This window comes from Belonocnema kinseyi, chromosome 4, assembly GCF_010883055.1.
Source record: "Belonocnema kinseyi isolate 2016_QV_RU_SX_M_011 chromosome 4, B_treatae_v1, whole genome shotgun sequence".
NCBI lineage: Eukaryota > Metazoa > Arthropoda > Insecta > Hymenoptera > Cynipidae > Belonocnema > Belonocnema kinseyi.
Genome location: NC_046660.1, coordinates 47,755,395 through 47,763,516, shown reverse-complemented (window position 1 = coordinate 47,763,516; position 8,122 = coordinate 47,755,395).

The following is an 8,122-nucleotide window of genomic DNA, read 5'->3' as shown; positions in this document are numbered from 1 at the left end:
TAAAAATATTTGTAGTAAAAATTAACGAACAACTATTGATAGAAGCTTCTATATGGAATCATCAAAACCAAATAAAACAACAAGCATATTAATGTAGTTTAGATACTTTAAAATTAGGTTTTAAATTAAAAATTGCATTAAAAATTACAACACACATTTGACATGATTTAAAACTAACAATCTGCCTAAAATTTTAGCCGAGAGAAAAGGACTTTTACTTTTAACAATTTCGTGTATAAAATAAATATACTAAATTTAAAATGTAGTTAAAACTACATCTATGATCTTATTTTATATATTACCAATATCATCAGGAAAAGCAGTTAAAGCACAAAACAGACTGCCAAGTGTGATCCACATTTCGTGAAAATCGACTGCAACTCACGGTGTGGTGTACTATACTGTATATGGTAGAGGTTTTTCGATATACAATGAGTCTTATTTTTCGGATAATTGTATTTTATAAAGTGACCCTTATTTCGAAATGAAATCTTAACAGCATTAAATAGCTTAGATCCGGAAAACAAAATTCTATTTGATTTAAAGAAATTTAGAGATTAATTTTTTTTTCAATTTTACTAAAGATTTAGTTCAGTGTTCTGACAAAAAATTTTTTTTGAGTGATCTGTTATCTCTAGTAGTATTTTTTAATAGGTTAACTTTATTTAATTCCTAACAGCCTGGCAGTTTTTAAATAATAAAATCATACTTGAATCGCTTGTATGCAGTTTTACGTCTTTAAACTATTCACTCACTATTTTTAAATCTTTTTTTAAATTTAAAAGCGAAAAATAAAAATTGTAGTTCTTTCTCTAATATCAAATCAAAGGCCTTTGATGACCAAATTTAAAGAACCACCATAATATGTTCCTATTTTTATTTTTAAAAAAGTGAAAAAAGGGAAAGAAAAATAATAAGGCAACCAACCAAATCCCCTTCAATTTTTTTATTTCATCAAGTAGGGTAAAAAGGCAAACCCGTTATAAACATACCTGAAATATCCGTTGTAAAAACGCTAAAAATAGAAAAAGTAATATATAATCAAGATTCATGGAAAAATGATTAATTATTCCCGAAATTTCATAAACATTGAAGTTTACTTCTTCAGGATTAAATTCTTTAGGGCGCTGTTGAAGTGAACTACAAGGTTACAAGTTCAAGATTCTGGCCTTAAATTATTAATAATCATCAGGGAAAATGAAAACTTGGCCTGTGAAAAATTAGGAATTTGCTTTAATGAAGTTTTGTGGAAACCATGATATAATATTCTTCTTAGTAATTTATTTCTCTTGTATTCATATATTTCTGTTTTTGCAGTTGTTGCCTCCTGAAGATTATCTTTCAGTTAAAAATTGTCTTACTTGTTAAAAAATTGAACAATTTTGATAAAAAGACATTCTTTTTGGTGGGTAATTCACCTATTTCGTAGAAAATTTACTTGTTTAAAATTTATATCATGGTAGTGAAAAGTCAACTTAAACCTTTCTCGGATAAAAATTCAACTATTTTTTTTTGAAATTTATCTTTTTATTAAAAAAAAGTTGATCTATTTTGGGAAAAACTGCGATTTTTTATTTTTGGTCTCAAAATTTTCGTGGTACGTCAGAAAAACTATAATCAATAGGAATATCCCATATGCAAAGACCTTTTAATTAAAGTTTGTTCAGACGAACCGTGGACTTTTTCTGCATTTCTTATCAAAAGTAGTATATGACAATCATGCAGAAAAGTGGTCATCCATAACGGTTTTGAAGCTCGCTCCTGCATCGCGTTGTACTCATTTTCGTCTTCTGCTGCCAACTTCACAAAACTCATCAAAAGTCCGTTTTTACCGAACTTATATCACCATGTATTACAGTGAAACACTTCTATAGCGCCGATTATGAATGAGGAAAGTGGGTGGGAACTGACTCATTATAACCCGCTCCGCTTTTTTTTTGTTTAGGTCTGAGTGCTCACCTGAGTGACAACCGCAGACCCCGCGCACCCCGCGCAACTCCTCTTACACCCACCTGCAGCGCGAAGTCAATTATAGGAAGGGCTATAGAAGGGAGGGCTATTGAAGGGTTTCACTGTATTTCATCTGATTTTAATTGTTTTGATGATTCACGGTATGATTTGCGTCTATACCATTGTATAACCATCTATACGGGAGTCTCTGACTAGGTAGTTGATTGTCGGTTGAAGAACTATGTGAGGGTGCGTCTATACCATTGAACAGATATCTATACGGGGGTCTCTGACTGGGTCGTTGATTATCAGGTGAAGAACTACGTGAGGGCACGTCTATACCACTGTATAAATATCTATACGGGGGTCTCTGACTTGGTCTTTGATCTTCGGGTGAAGGAATCCTTGAGCGTGAACGTCGCGTCCCCCCACGTGAGGGTGACAGTGGAGACATCGGTGAGCTTGGGTACACAAATTCCTTCATATATTCTTCTGGAATTTCAGTTACATGCTTATAGGGCAAAGTTTGTCGGTCGAGGATAATCTGGTTCTTATTCGCATCAAATATTGCATAAATCTCATCAGAGATTTCACTCAAGTAAATTCCAAGAACATAACGACGAGTGACTGCACACTGCACGTTATGATCGTGGGTTATAGGTTTAAATTCACCCGCCTTATCTCTGTAAAAAGCAACTCCAAAAGCAGATAATGGATTTTCAACTGCCAACCTCACGATGCCTGATGGTTTGGACTCTGTGAAAAGAAATAGTGCTATAAAAAGATAGGCACTAGCTTTTTATGAAGCGCAAAACCCTGCCTGGGTTTAACTTGCAGGATAAACAATTGCAACTTAATCTTCTGGATATACTAAAGTTCTATCTGACCGCGCCCCCATCTAATCTAGATTTCTTACGCCAACCTAGCGCCAGGCCAGCCTATTTATGTACAGATAAAAAAAGATTTAATAGGAACAAATGAAAGGAATCTGTTTTATCATCAGAGATAGTTACCAACGATCCGTGTAGATAATTTTCACCACCGTGAGAATAGAGATTAACTTATCGATCAAGTTAAGTTTTAACCAAATAGTTAAGCTTCTAACCAGAAAGAATTAATTTTTAACTAAATAGTTCAATTTTAACAATAAAGACGAGTTTTTTGATAAAGAAGATTAGAGTTTCATAAAAATGACAAATTTTCAACAAAGTTCATCAATTTTTAACAGAATTGTTTAATTTTTCATCCAAATAGACTATTTATCTTAAAAACAGTTGAGTTTTTAGAATAAAAATATTTTTTAGCAATAGTATAAGTTTATACTAAGTAGTTCATTTTTTAACATAAACAGATGGTTTTTAAACACAGTAGTTTAATTTTTAACCTAAACAAAATAACTTTTAACCAAACAGTTTCGTTGGCAACAAAAATGGTTGAATGTTCACCCAAAAAGTGAATTTTCAACTAGAAAAAAATTTCGAATCAAAAGTTAAGCAATGAAAAAAATTATTCATCAGCAAAAAAAATCAACTAATTTTTAAGAAAATAGTTTAATTTTTATTTAAATAGATGAATCTTCAAATAAAATTATCAATTTCCAACCCCAAAAATTAATTTTTACCAAAGTTGTTAAAATTGCAACCAAGTAGTTGAGCTTTGATGAAAAGATGACGTTTTCATTAAGAAGTTAAGTTTTCAATAAAATAATTACATTTTCAACGAAATAGTAAAATTTTTTAACAAGTGAGAAATCTAAAAATTAAAAGTGATTTCCAGATTTATTAATTTATCATTAACCTGATCCGTTGCGCATTCGTGCGCAGGCCTTTTGAGACTCAAGGTCAACACATCGACAACTATAACTTGGTTATTGTGAATTCCCTTTCGTTAAAGCTCCTTAGGCTTTAAAGAACACATTCTCATCACGTATCTCGTGCTTCGCACTCGATTTTATTTACAATGTGAACTTTTTTAAACTGAATTTAGCACTATTATATCAAATATAAATTATATTGATTTCCGTACCTCATGCTTATAATGCTTATTCAGATATTATATTATTACTATTCATTATATGTATTGGTATTAAAAAATTCCCATTTTCATTATCTTGTTTAAAATTTTTTTTAAAATGCGGTTCATATTCAAACAAAGAACATTTTTGTTATTAAATATTTTATTGCAACTTTTGTCGTGTTTCAATACATTTCATTTGTTTATTCTTAATGCTATTTTTTACAATTTAAACCATAAATACGCACCCTAGCGTAAAGTGGCTCTAAGAAAATTTCTAGATATAATTTAGGCGAAAAATTGTATTTGTTGAATTCTTATGGAAGCAAAATTTTTTTCATTAATGTGTTTTCGTACCTTGTATTGTTTTTACAAAGATTTGAATTTTTTCAATGTTATTTTTCACGATTAAAGCAAAAATTGCGCATTCTATAAAAAAAATGATTAATACCGAATTTGTAGATCTTTACTGCATGAACAAATTTTGCCTCTGTATTTTTTTCCTAGCTTGTGTCATTTGATTGAAAATTTAATTTTTCTATTTTTAATGCTGTTTGTTACTAGTTAAACCAAAATTACGCGTCCCATCAAAAAATCAACCGCAAAAATTAATCCTTTGTTTTCCATTATTTTTCGTTCCGCCAAAATTTGAATGAATAATTTTTTAGAAAAATTTCCAAATTTGTTATGATAATTCTGTAGGGATTTTAAAAACTAACGTTTTTCTTTTTTTGATTTTTTTATATCGTCCATTATTAAGCTCAAAATTTTTATTTTCGGTTTTTCTTATTTTAAATTTAGTAAGTGCTTTAACCTGTATTTGGTTTCATCAAAAAAAGTCATTAGCAGAAAATTGTTTGTCTTTTCAATTACTACGAATAACCGTACAGAGAATAACTCAAAATGGCTGGCTAATGAACCTAACCTTCAGTTTCTGACACTAAAAGAGTGTACTAAAGGAAAATCTATTAGATAAATTTTTTCAAAAGGTATCGTGGTCACCAACAGGCGTATACATACATATAAAAAGACAGAGACATTTGTAAAAACCTCATTTTCGAATTCAGGGGGTCTCAAAACATAGAAATTTGACCGAATTTTGTCATAAGAATGTGATAATACGATTTTTGTCGAGAAAACGTTATCTCTGTCAAGGCTTTACTTATGTATACCATTCACAAAATTCCAAAAAACACACGAAAATGAACCTTTTAAGCCAAATAACAGAAGATATAAAAAAAAGTCTAGAAAAACAAAGTTTAACTTTTAAATGACCTACAAGGTTATTACAACAACATTTTGAAGTTTCTTGAAAAATAAAAAATTCAAATTTTGACACAATACAAAATAATGGATAATCCAAAAATAAGATTTTTTCATTCAACAATTTCGCTGTATTTCAAAGATTCTCAAAGATGCGTGATGAGAATGTGTTCGTTAAAGCCGAAGGAGCTTTAACAAAAGAGCATTCACAATGACCAAATTACTGTTGTCGATATTTTCACCATTAGTTTCGAAGAGTCTATGCAGAAAGATCGAGCACGTAACGCGAGGTAAATGCATTATGGAGCGCGAAGCGCGAGAACCAACAGTCGCGCGCCCTTGGTAATGATGATATCAGTAAAAGACAAAGAATTTAAGTTATGAAACTAGCTATAGATATTAAAAAATGTTCGATAATTTCAAAAATATCTTCCGAGTAAAATATTTACGAAAAACCGGTGATAGAAGTTTCCATATGGAACGGTCGAAATCAATACACATGGCAGGTATGCTACTTAAGATTGAATATGATTCAAAAACTGTTTTTAACCCTTTGAGGACCAACACTTGATTTCGTTAAATAAAAATTTGGAAAAAATTCAGAAACAATGTATGGTAGTTTACCGATCCTTTTTGCAAATTTTTTTTTTCAATTTTTATATATTCCTCGCTTTATACTAAGTTTACAAAGCCTCAGGACACGTAAAGCAACGCGGAACAGTCCACTTTGCTCTAATGCACACATTCATTTTGCGGAATTTTAAACCCTTTACCTATAAAATAGATAAATAGAAAATAGTGAATGTAGCTCAGCTGCAACATTGGCCGTTAAAGGGTTAATAGATTTGGAAAATTGTATTGTATGAATTATTAATAATTAATTCATTATACTGTATATTATGTTATTATATATTTACCAATAGAATTAGGGAGAATTGCTAAAGCACAAAGAAAACTACCAAGAAGGATCCACATTTTGTCAACAGCGACTGAAACTGAAGACGTTGTGCAACTAAAGGGAATATATTGCCTCATTCGTCGAATGAGTTTTACTTTTTTCGATATTTGTGTTTTATAATGTGACTTATCTTTCACAATGAAAACTAATGTCAATCAATGGGATACTGAGACGGTAGACCAATGTTTTTGAAATTGCTTTTATTAATGTGATAAGAAATAAATGCGAAGGTAATTTGTACAATAAAAACTTTTCTACGATTCCAGAATTCTAGAACAGGTGAAGCAGAATAATAATTATTATATTTCAGATTCTATTCTTGTACAACTTGAGAAATTTTAAAGCAGTATAATAGATAATCAGTTCGAAACCTGTTAATCTCCACAGATACATCAAAATAACAAATAAATTCAAGTTTTATTTTTGCACAGAAAAATAAGATAATACTGTCTTATCGGGATTACATTGGTTTCCTTGATTCTTTAGGAGAACTAAGAAAGAATAAACTCATTAAAATGGCCACAGAATTTTTTAGTCAAAGTTATCGTTTACGATTTTTACACGTTTTTAAGGACAATTTTTTTAAGTTTAGGAAAGAGCTGAACTCAAAATTTGAAAATGATTATTTGACCAAACTCTTTTAATGAAAAATAAATAAATAGTAGTAAATAATGGCTTTTAAGGATAACTCTAATAACTCTCATAACCATTGATTTTGAGAGTTTTTATAAGATTTTGAAGTATTTCAGTAATTGCAAGAGATTTCAAAGGAAAGTGACGGGGGATACCTTCAAATCTTACCGTACTCCCCTGAAAAACCGCTTCAGCCAGAAATTCTAGGAAGGCTGAGAACGGGGTGACTAAAAGCGAGAGTTAAGTGTATTTAAAAAATCACGGGATTTCGAAGAAGTTCTGAAATTTGAAAATATTAAAAACGATTTTTAATAAAGGAGGAGGGTCTCTAAGGACGGTTCTTAGCTCAATTTTGATTTAGCCCAAAAAATTTGAAAAAAATTCTACAGTATCTACTAACAATAAGAAGTCAATTCCACATTAAACGGACCACCCTCATTACCCGCTATTCACTCCAAGCACCCTTTACAAAAATGAAAACTTCACTGCCTCTATGCAGTGTTTTTAGGGGAAAAAAAACCCCAAAAAATCAAGAAAAATACATACATAGATTTTTGAGATCGTCATAAGGACAACCGCAAGATTTCGCTGGGAGCGGGTGCTAATCTGAAAAATTGCACCCGCTTCCAGCGAAATCGCGGTAAAATTTCAGCCACAACCACGTCTCACAACCGTGAGATAGGTGGTTACAGTCTATAAAGGAATCAATACGACGATCCAGCAAAAGCCTCGTGCACCCTAAGGACACGGAGTGACCCAAGGACAACCGCCTTCTGCATTTTTCCCGCAAGTGTTCTAGCATATTGTTAACACGCAGGGATGCCTTTTAGGCTACTAGCAAGTGAAAGCTTGGCACCTCTAAGAGCACCGATGATAAGGACGATCAGTTTAACAGAATATTCCGGGCACAATCGTTGCAACTCCCTTATAAGGTCTCGATACCTCTCTTTCTTTTCATTCTCCTTGGCTATGATGTTTTTGTCAGCTGGTACCGAAAATTCAATAACGAACATGGTTCGTTTCTCGAAGTCAAGAAGAACCATGTCAGGCCTCGAGTGAGCAACAGAAACAATTGTCGAGAAAGTAAAGTTCCAGTATATACAGCACTTTCCATTCTCGACAATTGACTCAATTTCCCTAGGAGCATTTAGAGGAGCGATATTAAGGTGAATGCCGTAGGCGTGACAGAGATGGTAATAAAGCACTCTTAGTGCCGCATTGTGCCTTTGAATGTAGGTCGTTCCCGCGTGTGGGACAACTAGATAGTATGTGAGCTAAATGCTCGGGGTGTGCATGGCACGCCCT